This window comes from Lolium perenne, chromosome 4, assembly GCF_019359855.2.
Source record: "Lolium perenne isolate Kyuss_39 chromosome 4, Kyuss_2.0, whole genome shotgun sequence".
Taxonomy (NCBI): domain Eukaryota; kingdom Viridiplantae; phylum Streptophyta; class Magnoliopsida; order Poales; family Poaceae; genus Lolium; species Lolium perenne.
This window is the reverse complement of record NC_067247.2, coordinates 277,927,933-277,942,743: the sequence shown is the minus strand read 5'-3', so window position 1 is coordinate 277,942,743 and position 14,811 is coordinate 277,927,933. Positions and strand designations below refer to the sequence as shown.

Below are 14,811 nucleotides of genomic sequence, written 5' to 3'. Positions count from 1 at the left end.
CAAAATTTGCCAATTGTGTCCATCATACATACCTATATCTGGTATTTCACCGCTACTCCAGAGTGAATTGCTTGTGTGCTACCTTTAAACGTTCAAAAATTATTACATATTTTGTGTTTTGTTTTAGCTCATGAGGAAGTGTTGAATGATTTATCATCTTTTTCATGTTTATTATGGCTTCAAACTTTGACTAGCATGCACCATGTGATAGTCCTTAATTTTGCAAAAGATCAGGGACGGGTGCCCACCCACAAAAATATAAATTGAACCAATAATCTAAATCTCCTAACACTATGTACTTGAGAAATCATGAACCTAGCTTGTTCGAACAAAGGAGAAGAGGAACTTTATTGTTCTCTCTATGGAAGCCGCTCTTGAAATCATTTGATGCCATTCGTTGACATAGACATGCATACCTCTCAAAATATATTTTCAACCGTCCTATTGCTTTGAAAATAAAAAGCTCTAGCACATGAGTAATCTTGCTTCCCTCTGCGCAGGGTCTTTCTTTTACTGTTATATTGAGTCTTCATCTTCTTGCTTTATGCACCAATTAAGAGAGCATAGTTGTCATTCTAAGTATAATGTGCATAGTCCCAAAATCTATTATTGATTGATTCATGATTATGCTATTGCTTGTTCACAAATTACTTGTATCTAGTCACCCTTTGAACTTTGAAGGTGTCCTAGCATTTATATATGTTTTGCTACTTCATAAAGGACAAGCTGAGTACCACTTTGCTATGTTTTCCCTATGGTCATGAACAAACAGTTGCTTTCAATACACAATTATTCATGATACTTTGTTTGAGTTACTTCTCATGTTATAACATAGTTGCTAAATTTTATTGTTAGAATTATATCTATCATGCCTATCTTTAGAGTACCTTGATCCCATCTCACAATTCTTTTACAATAAACTTGATCAAGATTGTGTTGGCTTCATGTCACCTTAAAAATTATTTTTGTTATCACTTACATACTCGAGGATGAGCAGGAGTTAAGCTTGGGGATGTTGATACGTTGCAAACGTATCTATAATTTTTGATGCTCCATGCTTGTTTTACACCAATTCATATATGTTTTGTTTACACTTTGTTGCACTTTTATAAATTTTCTGGCACTAACCTATTGACAAGATGCCACGGTACCAGTTCCCTGTTTTCTGCTGTTTTGTATTTTAGAAAAGTTGTACAGGAAATATTCTCGGAATTGGACGAAACAAAATCCGAAGTTCTTATTTTAACATAACAAAGACGGAGTCCAGAGGAGAGACGAAGGGGCGCCACAGGGCGGCCACACCAGGCCATGGCACGGCCCAGGTCCTGGCCGAGCCATGGGGTGGTGTGCCCCCCAGGTATTTATGCTCGATAGTGGGTTTATGTCTCTAGTAATCTGGAAGAGTAACAATAACTTCTAAGATTGTAGATGTGTTGTTGCTACTAGGGAGAAAAAAATAATGCTTTATGCATTGCGCCAGATCAACCATAGCCACACTTTGATTTTCAAGGGAATTTTGTTTTTCCACAAATGTTTGAAGGATCTGTCCAACCCATTTCCGCACAGCTGTTTGTACATGCTTTTTACTGTGAACTGGCCATTCTTAGTCCATTTCCATTTTGGTTTGTCCACCTCATTAGATAGAGTCCCCTGGTTCAAAATGTCCAAAAGACCACACCATTGCATTTGCAGGTCAGCAGTTAACCATCTCCTGAAAGATAATCTCCAGCCTAGTTGGGCAGCAGTAGCCACAGAATTTTTTTGCTCATTGCAGATATCATAAATTTCAGGGAATTTGTCTTTAAGGGGCAAATGACCACACCAAGCATCACCCCAGAAACTAGTTCTACAACCATTCTTCTACCACCTAAGTAGATGTCCCTGACATGAAGCATATCAGACCACAGAGGAGAGTCACCATTCCTGTGTCTGGCCCAGTGGATCCCTGCATCCCCCAACTATTTTTTCCTCATGAACTCCTGCCAAGGCCCATCCTCATTTTCCAATTTCCACCACCACTTGCACATCAGGCTTACATTAAATTTGTATAAATCTTTGACCCCCCAGACCTCCTTTGCACTTGGGCTTGCAAATCCATCTCCATTAAAAAAAATGGTATTTTCTTTTATTGGCATCACCAGCCCAAAAGAAAGCTCTAATGGGTTTTGAGATTGCTTCAACAGTTGTCTTATGCAATGATCTCATGGACATTTGATACTCTGCAATGTTAGACAAGCAAGCATCAATCTTGATCAATCTTCCTCCAATGGACATAGCTCCACCCATACATCCACCCATGCTCTTCTTTAGTTTTTCCTCAATAAATTGCATTTCAGCCACTGTCACTCTTCTAGCACAGACAGGAGTACCCAAATAATTAATAGGCCAATTCCCCCTCTGACAATTGAACAACTCCACATAATCATGCAATTTCTCTGGATCTTCCAGTATCAACATTGTCTCACTCTTCTCAAAGTTAATTTTCAGGCCAGACATAGTTTCAAAGATATATAAAAGCAATTTCAAGTTCCTTGCTCCTTCCATGTCATCCTGTAACGAGAGAATTGTGTCATCTGCATATTACAAAATATCCACTCCATGTTCCACCAAATTATCAGCCAAGCCCTTAAGCAAACCATTTCTTTGTGCAGAGACAATCATTTTGGACAGACTGTTAGCAGCCATGTTGAACAGGAAGGGAGCAAAAGGATCCCCCTGTCTAACACCCTTGAAACTGCCAAAGTATGGACCCACTGTATCATTAATCTTAACACTGAGAGTTCCTTTTGTGACAGCTTCCTTGATCCACATAATCCATTTATTGCTGAAACTTTTTTATCTACAGCTGTCTATCAGAAGGTTCCAATTAACTTTGTCATATGCTTTTTCGAAATCAATTTTCAAAACCACACATTGTTTCTTTTTTACTCCTGGATTCTCTCAGTATTTCTTGCAACAACATTACACCATCAGTAATAAATCTCCCTTTTATAATGGCATTCTGGCATGGATGTATCAGCTTCCTCATGACAGGTTCCACTAATGTGATAATCTGTTGTTTGCAACTTAATACTGGAAGGGGTTCGGATGATAACCGGCAGGTGGATTATTAGTCATAGACGCAGTTGGATTGTGGTCTATGTACTATGTTGTAATGCCCAAACAAATCTCATAGTAATCATCTTGTCATGTATGGTCTTTATTTTGTCAATTGCGCAGCTGTAATTTGTTCACCGAGCATGTTATTTATCTTTATGGAGAGACACCTCTAGTGAATTGTGGACCACTGTCCTTTATTTTACACTGATAAAATCATCCTGTTCTGTTTACTTATTACAAGTAATGTTCTTTTTAATTCCACTGCAAACAAACATCTCTTTCCACACTATACGGTTAATCCTTTATTTTCAGCAAAACCGGTGAGATTGACAACCTTACTGTAAGTTGGGGCAAAGTATTTTGGTTGTGTTGTGTGCAGGTTCCACATTGTTGCTGACGCCGGTAGTGCGCCCTGCCACTAGTCAGCCAGCAACACCTTTAGAAGTCACGCCTTTCTCCTACAGGTCGATTAAACATTGGTTTCTTACTGAGGGAAAACTTGCTACTGTGCTCATCATACCTTCCTCTTGGGTTCCCCAACGGTGTGCAATCTGCGCTCAACAAACATGAATAATTTTTTAAGGCTTAGTGCAATACAATCGTGCAATTGACTCCAAGAGAGAGTTTTTCACCTTGAAATATGGAAATCATCATTAGATATATTTGATCTTGGGTGGAGTACATGCTTGCAGATGGCGGCTTGATCATATCTCCTCCGAGCTATCCGATAGCCTACAGGACTTGCCTGAAGTAACGATATATTGCCTCAGTCGGCCTCTGATACGTCCATTTTGCATCACTATTTTATATCATAATTTACTGTTATTCATTGATATATTTCATATTTAGAGATGATACTTATGTTATTTCACCTATTTTGGATGTTTCATGATTATTGAAGAATCACCCACCTGAGTCAGGATTCTGCTGGAAAAATCACCGTCAGGATATAGTATTTCTGAAGATCAACAATTGACGTAAAATATACGAAAACTCCTGTTTTTCCAGATGACGGAGCCAGCCAAAAGGGGAGGCCGAGGAGGGCCACCATGGGCCCCCCATAGGCCGGCACGGGCTCCACCCTGGCCGCGCCGCGATGTGGGGATGGGGCCCACGACCCCCCTCGGCCGTCTCCCTTTCGCATACTTCATCTCCAGAGAACCCTAAGGCGTGGGGAGGCACCGAGAATAGACACAGCCGCCTCTGCGGGGCGGAGAAACACCAGAGAGAAAAGATCACTCCGGCAGGCTGAAATCTGCCGGGGAAATTCCCTCCCGGAGGGGGAAATCATTGCCATCGTCACCGTCATCGAGCTGGAATTCATTGGGATCATCATCACCATCATCTCCACCGCCGACACCATCATCTCCACCGCTGCACCTCGTCTCCGCTGTAACATCTAGGGTTGAATCTTGATTATTTCATAGGGGAACCTCTCCTGGTATTGATTACTCCTTGTTATTGATGCTATTGAGTGAAACCATTGAACCAAGGTTTATGTTCACATTGTTATTCATCATCATATCACCTCTGATCATGTTCCATATGATGTCTCGTGAGTAGTTCGCTTAGTTCTTGAGGACATGGGTGAAGTCTAAATGTTAGTAGTGAACTATGTTGAGTAATATCTAATAGTTTGATATTTAAGCTGTGGTGTTATTCTTCTAGTGGTGTCATGTGAACGTCAACTACATGATACTTCACCTTTATGGGCCTAGGGGAATGCATCTTCTATTCGTTTGCTAATTGTGGGGTTGCTGGGAGTGACAAGAACTTTGAACCCCCGTTGGTATATCGATGCATGGGGGATAGCAGGATCTCAGAGTTTAAGGCTGTGGTTAGATTTATCTTAATTACTTTCTTGTATTTGCGGATGCTTGCAAGAGGTTTAATCACAAGTATGTATTAGTCCTAGGAAGGGAGGTGCATTAGCATAGGTTCACCCATACAACACTTATCAAAACAATGAAGATTAATCAACTATATGAAGCGAAAGCACTAGACTAAATTCCCGTGTGTCCTCAAGAACGTTTGGTCATCATAAGTAAACAAACCGGCTTGTCCTTTGTGCTAAAAAGGATTGGGCCACTCGCTGCAATTATTACTCTCGCATTTTACTTACTTGTACTTTATTTATCTGCTATATCAAAACCCCCTGAAAACTTGTCTGTGAGCATTTACAGTGAATCCTTCATCGAAAATGCTTGTCAACACCTTCTGCTCCTCGTTGGGTTCGACACTCTTATTTATCGAAAGTACTACGATACACCCCCTATACTTGTGGGTCATCAAGACTATTTTCTGCGCCGCTTCTTGCGGGAGTGAAGCGCTATTGGTAAGGAAAACTTTTCTTTGTACGTCTTTGTTTTATTTCACTTTCTTTGCTATAATTCATTATGGAGAGATCTTCTCTTGAATTCCTATTTGGAAAACCTACTACTACTGCAACGGTAGTGGATGAGGCGCCAGGTGAGAAAGAGGTTCCATATAAAATACCTATGAAAATTATTGAACGTGTTGTGGATAACCGCTATGAAGGGGATGGGACTGTCCATCCTGGAGATCATTTATTGTTTCTACATGAATTATGCGGGTTATTCAAGTGTGCAGGTATTTCTATGGATGAAGTTAGGAAGAGACTATTCTCTATATCGCTGTCTGGTAAAGCGGCGCATTGGTATAAATTGCTGAAGAATGGGAATTCTCTTGATTGGAAGGATATTGTGCCTCTATTTTATTCTAAATTTTATCCTCCAAGTGAAATTCACAAAGACCGGAACTGCATATATAATTTCTGGCCTCATGATGGAGAGAGTATTGCCCAATCATGGGGGAGATTGAAGTCTTTAATGCTCAAATGCCCCATTCATGAGCTTCCTGGTAATATCATCATTGATAATTTCTATGCAAGACTTTCTTTTCAAGATAAAACCTTGCTAGATACTGCTTGTTCTGGATCATTCACGCACAACAAAGAAGAGTTTAAATGGGACCTTCTTGATCGGATCCAAGAGAATACTGAAGGATGGGAGAACGACAAAGGTAGAGAGTCAGGTATAAATTATGATTACGAATGCATTGAAACTTTTATGGATACTTGTGACGCCCCGGAACCGGTACCATGAGGATTCCAGCGATCTCGCCGAAAACCGCATGATATCGATTCAGAGACGCCCTCCGACACGACGTGCGCGAAGAATCACACACGTGATGCCAGAGGAATTAACACGAGCGGTAACATTACAACAGGATTACAATAGAGCCCACAAGAAACATATATTACAACAACGACTCCAACGAGTCAAGATACAAATACACAATACAAAGATCCAAATCATACAGAAGATCAAATACGTCCGAGTACGGACAAGATACAAATCGGACTAAGAGTCCTGAAGATAACCAGTAGCGTCCATAACCCTGCCCAGGCCAAGCCGGAAGGGTAACCTTGCTAACGTCGTCATCTCGTACTGTCAAAGTCGGGCCATCGGTTGCCGACAAAAGGGGGAGGAGACAAAAAGAAAGGAAGGCGAGGGTAAGTACCATTGGCACGTACTTGCGAGACAAGACCAGCTATGCTCGCTGGTGGGCGGTATAAACTTCACCCGGCTATATGTGGAGTTTAGCGGCAGCAAAGCTACTATCCAATAGAGACACGCTACAACATCCGTCTACTCAGAGAAGATAAGAGAGCGCACAAGGTAACAGATAAATACTACACAAACATAACCCAGCCAAATACACATATCCCCTTCAACAAGGCGAAGAGGCAATGTAAAAGGCACTCCACTGTTGACAATTTTATTATATGTTGGTTGTAATAATGCAATATTGCTACGCAAGTTATTATCAAATTATTAGCAACAAGATAACAGTGCAAGTTGTTCTATGATCAAGCTATACAATTCCAAGTCGTCCATAACCGCGGACACGGCTTATCGATAAGATGTACACCCTGCAGGGGTTGCCCAAATGTAACCATACGCATGCTCGAACCCACTTACTACAGGTGGAGTCTCACATCAAGACCGTTCCCAATGCAAGAGAAAGTTTAATGGGAGCCACCCAACTAAGCTACCCGTGATGAAGTTCGGCCGTACTCCGATACGGACCCAGAGGTTTGTGACAACGGCTAAGCTAAGTGTGAACAACCTGCTGTCGCTAATCGTTCCACGATATGAGTACATAATAGAATATAAACACCCGAAGGCAACAGAAGTAAATCGTGCATCGTGCATATGAGCAAAAAAAAAACCAAGGTTGTGGCTCCCAATAAACAGACTCGAGGAAAGGTAGTGGGTGATGGGGGTCCCACTCTCCCACGTACGTGTAGAGCGCTCAATCTCGGAACAGATAACAAGAACTCGGGTCCTAGGGGACATTAGCGAGTCAAAGTTCCGATACTTTCGCAAAGGGGCTCACAGATGCCTCTGCAATGTTATTATCCCTTAGCAATTTTAGTTGTAGCAAAAGTTATCAACATCATTTTCAAAAGGTGGTACATGTGTCAACTTCCCAACAAGATATCCCGAACATCTCGAGATATCAACAAGACCCTAAACTCGCCTACGACTCGCAAAGCTGGCAAACAACAAACAATAGGTAGGGCGAGGAGGTGTATCTCGGACATATAGGTAACAGGTGGATAGGACACGTGACACAACAGAATTGCAACATAAGGATAGCAATAGATCAAAAGAGCATGTAAAAGTAAAATAGGTGAAGGGGTGGGCTCGCCTTTGAAAAGCTGCAGAAGAACTTGTCGTATCTCACAACACCACTTCGTGATCCTAACCGTGAAGAAGCAAATGCTGGACAAGTAACGGATGCAAATCTTACTACTACGAATAAATAGTCGGCATGCTCAAGATGATATGCATGACATGGCAACGATGGTGCAATGCAAATTATACATATTAATCGGAGTCGGAACCCCGGACAAACAAATTAGAGTTGGAGTTGCATTTTCTACCGACAAATTTAAGTGTTGATTAGCATGGCATATCATGGCAGGGGTGCGCTACTTCAATATTAAACGGAGCGGGGAAACCTTAGGTGGATATCCGAAATACTCCGCATATATGTGAGGTGAACATGCATAACTATCACGTCTCGACATGATGCGAGGTGCAAACAAATGTATGGATGGCATATTCATGATCCTTGCATTTTTCTGAACAATTTTCATATGAAACACTTTGCATTTGGAGTTATAGTTTAGAAGATATGATTTTAGCAAGATTTTGCAAAACAAAAATAAAAGAACAAGAAAACAGAGAAGGGAGAGAGCCGGACCAGCTCTGGCCCGCGAGAGGCGATGGTTAGCGGGCTGCTGCGCGTGGGCGATGGCTACACCGGGAGAGAAATGGGCCAAGGCCCAGTAGACGCCGGATCTGATTCAACAAGCAAAGAACAAAAAGTGGGGCTTAATTAGCCAGACACAGGATTTGAACACAAGATCTCATGGTTAGGAATCAAGGAGCTAACCACTGTGCCACTGTTTCGGATCGTGTCAAGAATAGGGCGCGGGACAACTTGAACCATACAGGAGCGGAGCTCGGGACGGAGAAGCCATGGCAGACGGAGATCTGGCCGAGGACGAATCTGGCGACTTAGGGCGAGCCAGGACGCACGAGATGGTGCGCTAGATGCGGGGGAACTTGGTGAACCAGAACGTGGTGCTTGTGGAGCCGAAGCATCACCGACAGCTCGCCGGCGACGGGAACCTGCGGAGAAACACGGCGGTCAACGCCGAGACTTGGAACCAGGAAGGAAACGAAGAGGTCCAGGGGATGCACAACGTTACCAGCAAGATGAAGGTGGGCTCGGTTTGGTCGGAGGAGGACGAGGGTGGCCGGAATTGACGCCGGAGTTCGGCCGGTAGGAGTGGGGAACGGCGAATTTGGGAACCATTGAAAGCCTCCCAGATCGATTCCTTTGGGAAGGATGGAGAGGACGATGAGGCGCATCTGCCGGTGCCCTCGGAACGGCGGGGGATGGTCTATAGAGGTGGCGCCATGGCGAGGTGGAGGAGGTGCTGTGGGTTCGTTTCCTCCTTCGTTTGCTTACAGAGAGGTGAGGAAAACAATGGGGAGAAGAGGAGGTAGTGGCGGCGGGTAGAGGGAGGATGCTAGGGTTTGCAGATGCGAGGGGATAAGAAGGGGGGCAGGTGAGGCGAGGTGGCCGCGGTGGTTGGGAGAGGAGGACCATGTGCGGTGGTCCATGGCAGAGGGAAAAGAGCTCACGCTGCCAACGTGAGGGGGAGAAGACGACAGCAGAGCGTCTCCACGCGAAAAGGTATCAGGCCAGAGGTGGTTTGGGCCGCAGCAAGGAGGAAGAGAGAGGTTGTGCCACGGGGAGAGAGGGGGAGATGGACCGGGAAAGAAGAGAGAGGCCCAGTCCAGGGTTAGCTAGGTTTTATTTCAAAACTTGTTTTCCTTTTTATTTTGAATCTGTTTTGAAAAACCAACTTGAATCAAAACCAGAACCAAACAATTTTTATATTGAATTTTAAAACATTTAAAAATAAGTTTATTTGTTAGATAGTTTTGGCGATAGGGCTTTGTTAAAGGAGAAGACATAGAGGATGTTTATTAAATAAACCATATGAGAGGAAGAAACAAAATAGTTTTTATTTAAAATAATTTTTATTTTGTTAAAATCATGTGGATGATATGATGCATGATGCATGATGATGCACAAAAGAAAAACAACAAACAATTCTAATAGGGGTGCTACCCGGGGCCGTTACAATCGACACCACTAACAAGGAACCTCGCCCCGAGGTTCCACCTCAAGGTACGGGGGAGAGAGGCGAACTATCGGGTCTTCAAGCGACGTGTCGATCTCCTCGACACCACTAACAAGAATTGTTGCTCCATGTAGAACGGTCGACACCACCAACAAGAATTCGTTGTTCCGCTATCGATGATGCGCTTCCGATGAGATCCTCCGAAGAGCGGACCTAATAGGTGAGGGGCAAAGATCGTTCAACCCACGTCGGAACATAAGACTCGGAAAACTCAGATAAGATAGAAGACTCAAAAATCGCAAAGGTAAGAGGAGAAAGAATAGAGGTAAGGAGAAAAATCAGAGCTATCAGATCTATCCAACGAATTTTCAGAAAATAGTTTTGACACTAGACACAACGTCCGTTGGCAAGGTTATCCTACAGGCTGGACTAGTGGGGTACCGTCAACCTGAGCTCTGATACCAACTTGTGACGCCCCGGAACCGGTACCATGAGGATTCCAGCGATCCCGCCGAAAACCGCATGATATCGATTCAGAGACGCCCTCCGACACGACGTGCGCGAAGAATCACACACGTGATGCCAGAGGAATTAACACGAGCGGTAACATTACAACAGGATTACAATAGAGCCCACAAGAAACATATATTACAACAACGACTCCAACGAGTCAAGATACAAATACACAATACAAAGATCCAAATCATACAGAAGATCAAATACGTCCGAGTACGGACAAGATACAAATCGGACTAAGAGTCCTGAAGATAACCGCATGGCGTCCATAACCCGCCCGTGCCAAGCGGAAGGGTAACCTTGCTAACGTCGTCATCTCGTACACTGTCAAAGTCGGGCCATCGGTTGCTGCCGACAAAAGGGGGAGGAGACAAAAAGAAAGGAAGGCGAGGGTAAGTACCATTGGCACGTACTTGCGAGACAAGACCAGCTATGCTCGCTGGTGGGCGGTATAAACTTCACCCGGCTATATGTGGAGTTTAGCGGCAGCAAAGCTACTATCCAATAGAGACACGCTACAACATCCGTCTACTCAGAGAAGATAAGAGAGCGCACAAGGTAACAGATAAATACTACACAAACATAACCCAGCCAAATACACATATCCCCTTCAACAAGGCGAAGAGGCAATGTAAAAGGCACTCCACTGTTGACAATTTTATTATATGTTGGTTGTAATAATGCAATATTGCTACGCAAGTTATTATCAAATTATTAGCAACAAGATAACAGTGCAAGTTGTTCTATGATCAAGCTATACAATTCCAAGTCGTCCATAACCGCGGACACGGCTTATCGATAAGATGTACACCCTGCAGGGGTTGCCCAAATGTAACCATACGCATGCTCGAACCCGCTTACTACAGGTGGAGTCTCACATCAAGACCGTTCCCAATGCAAGAGAAAGTTTAATGGGAGCCACCCAACTAAGCTACCCGTGATGAAGTTCGGCCGTACTCCGATACGGACCCAGAGGTTTGTGACAACGGCTAAGCTAAGTGTGAACAACCTGCTGTCGCTAATCGTTCCACGATATGAGTACATAACAGAATATAAACACCCGAAGGCAACAGAAGTAAATCGTGCATCGTGCATATGAGCAAAAAAAAACCAAGGTTGTGGCTCCCAATAAACAGACTCGAGGAAAGGTAGTGGGTGATGGGGGTCCCACTCCCCCACGTACGTGTAGAGCGCTCAATCTCGGAACAGATAACAAGAACTCGGGTCCTAGGGGACATTAGCGAGTCAAAGTTCCGATGCTTTCGCAAAGGGGCTCACAGATGCCTCTGCAATGTTATTATCCCTTAGCAATTTTAGTTGTCGCATCATTTTCAAAAGGTGGTACATGTGTCAACTTCCCAACAAGATATCCCGAACATCTCGAGATATCAACAAGACCCTAAACTCGCCTACGACTCGCAAAGCTGGCAAACAACAAACAATAGGTAGGGCGAGGAGGTGTATCTCAGACATATAGGTAACAGGTGGATAGGACACATGACACAACAGAATCACAACATAAGGATAGCAATAGATCAAAAGAGCATGTAAAAGTAAAATAGGTGAAGGGGTGGGCTCGCCTGTGAAAAGCTGCAGAAGAACTTGTCGTATCTCACAACATCACTTCGTGATCCTAACCGTGAAGAAGCAAATGCTGGACAAGTAACAGATGCAAATCTTACTACTACGAATAAATAGTCGGCATGCTCAAGATGATATGCATGACATGGCAACGATGGTGCAATGCAAATTATACATATTAATCGGAGTCGGAACCCCGGACAAACAAATTAGAGTTGGAGTTGCATTTTCTACCGACAAATTTAAGTGTTGATTAGCATGGCATATCATGGCAGGGGTGCGCTACTTCAATATTAAACGGAGCGGGGAAACCTTAGGTGGATATCCGAAATACTCCGCATATACGTGAGGTGAACATGCATAACTATCACGTCTCGACATGATGCGAGGTGCAAACAAATGTATGGATGGCATATTCATGATCCTTGCATTTTTCTGAACAATTTTCATATGAAACACTTTGCATTTGGAGTTATAGTTTAGAAGATATGATTTTAGCAAGATTTTGCAAAACAAAAATAAAAGAACAAGAAAACAGAGAAGGGAGAGAGCCGGACCAGCTCTGGCCCGCGAGAGGCGATGGTTAGCGGGCTGCTGCGCGTGGGCGATGGCTACACCGGGAGAGAAATGGGCCAAGGCCCAGTAGACGCCGGATCTGATTCAACAAGCAAAGAACAAAAAGTGGGGCTTAATTAGCCAGACACAGGATTTGAACACAAGATCTCATGGTTAGGAATCAAGGAGCTAACCACTGTGCCACTGTTTCGGATCGTGTCAAGAATAGGGCGCGGGACAACTTGAACCATACAGGAGCGGAGCTCGGGACGGAGAAGCCATGGCGGACGGAGATCTGGCCGAGGACGAATCTGGCGACTTAGGGCGAGCCAGGACGCACGAGATGGTGCACTAGATGCGGGGGAACTTGGTGAACCAGAACGTGGTGCTTGTGGAGCCGAAGCATCACCGACAGCTCGCCGGCGACGGGAACCTGCGGAGAAACACGGCGGTCAACGCCGAGACTTGGAACCGGGAAGGAAACGAAGAGGTCCAGGGGATGCACAACGTTACCAGCAAGATGAAGGTGGGCTCGGTTTGGTCGGAGGAGGACGAGGGTGGCCGGAATTGACGCCGGAGTTCGGCCGGTAGGAGTGGGGAACGGCGAATTTGGGAACCATTGAAAGCCTCCCAGATCGATTCCTTTGGGAAGGATGGAGAGGACGACGAGGCGCATCTGCCGGTGCCCTCGGAACGGCGGGGGATGGTCTATAGAGGCGGCGCCATGGCGAGGTGGAGGAGGTGCTGTGGGTTCGTTTCCTCCTTCGTTTGCTTACAGAGAGGTGAGGAAAACGATGGGGAGAAGAGGAGGTAGTGGCGGCGGGTAGAGGGAGGATGCTAGGGTTTGCAGATGCGAGGGGATAAGAAGGGGGGCAGGTGAGGCGAGGTGGCCGCGGTGGTTGGGAGAGGAGGACCATGTGCGGTGGTCCATGGCAGAGGGAAAAGAGCTCACGCTGCCAACGTGAGGGGGAGAAGACGACAGCAGAGCGTCTCCACGCGAAAAGGTATCAGGCCAGAGGTGGTTTGGGCCGCAGCAAGGAGGAAGAGAGAGGTTGGGCCACGGGGAGAGAGGGGGAGATGGACCGGGAAAGAAGAGAGAGGCCCAGTCCAGGGTTAGCTAGGTTTTATTTCAAAACTTGTTTTCCTTTTTATTTTGAATCTGTTTTGAAAAACCAACTTGAATCAAAACCAGAACCAAACAATTTTTATATTGAATTTTAAAACATTTAAAAATAAGTTTATTTGTTAGATAGTTTTGGCGATAGGGCTTTGTTAAAGGAGAAGACATAGAGGATGTTTATTAAATAAACCATATGAGAGGAAGAAACAAAATAGTTTTTATTTAAAATAATTTTTATTTAGTTAAAATCATGTGGATGATATGATGCATGATGCATGATGATGCACAAAAGAAAAACAACAAACAATTCTAATAGGGGTGCTACCCGGGGCCGTTACAATACTGATAAATTTCGTAATATGAGTGCTACTTATGGTCTTGACTCTCAAGTTGTTGCAAATTTTTATAAAGCCTTTGCCTCTCATTTTGAATTGCCTAGGAAGAATTTTGATAAGTATCATGAACCTTACAAAGATAAAACTGATTCACCTACAGGTAAATGTGTTGAAATTAAACATGTTGATCATATTCTTCCTGAAGCTTATATTGAAAAAACTCCTTTCCCTGCTAAAATGAAGGAGTATTCTGTCATAACTAGTGTTTGTTGATAAAAGTGCAAAGAAACCTATAGAACCTGAGGAGCAAATAAATGTTGAACCTGCTATTGCAATAGTTAAAGATCTTGTGACTGAAAATGTAGAAGATGGTCACATCATTTTCTGTGAAGATGCTTCTAATATTGTTTCACATCCTAATAAGTCTAGGAAAGCCAGTGTTCCTATGCTCTCTGTTAGAATCGGTGATCATTGTTATTATGGTTTATGCGATATTGGTGCAAGTATTAGTGCCATTCCTTATGAGCTCTAAGAGGAAATCATGCATGAAATTGGTTCTTGTGAACTTGAAGATATTGATGTGGTTATTCGGCTAGCTAATAGAGAAACTATCTCTCCTATTGGTATTGTTCGAGATGTGGAAGTTCTATGTGGTAAGATTAAATATCCTGCTGACTTTTTGGTACTTGGTTCTGCTGCTAGTAAGACTTGTCCTATCATTTTTGGTAGACCTTTTCTAAATACTTGTGGAGCTATTATAGATTGCAAAAAAGAGAAAATTGTGACTAAATTTGCTGGTGAATCTTATGAGTTTAATTTCTCTAAATTTGCCAAAGTTCCTTATAAAACTGAAT

General features: G+C 43.7%; 2 long non-coding RNA genes across 2 annotated transcripts; both read right to left on the bottom strand.

The window, feature by feature from the left end:
- Nucleotides 1-6,156: 6,156 nt before the first annotated feature.
- LOC127295491 (uncharacterized) lies at nucleotides 6,157-9,418 on the bottom strand. Its single transcript, XR_007847897.2, has 4 exons — nucleotides 8,906-9,418; nucleotides 8,587-8,825; nucleotides 8,395-8,492; nucleotides 6,157-7,910 (listed from the first exon to the last, which is right to left on the bottom strand). It is a non-coding gene; the product is annotated as an uncharacterized lncRNA (long non-coding RNA).
- Nucleotides 9,419-10,720: 1,302 nt separating this feature from the next.
- Nucleotides 10,721-13,527, bottom strand: LOC127295492 (uncharacterized). The gene is made up of 4 exons (XR_007847898.2): nucleotides 13,016-13,527; nucleotides 12,697-12,935; nucleotides 12,505-12,602; nucleotides 10,721-12,020 (listed from the first exon to the last, which is right to left on the bottom strand). It is a non-coding gene; the product is annotated as an uncharacterized lncRNA (long non-coding RNA).
- Between the last annotated feature and the right edge of the window lie 1,284 nt (nucleotides 13,528-14,811).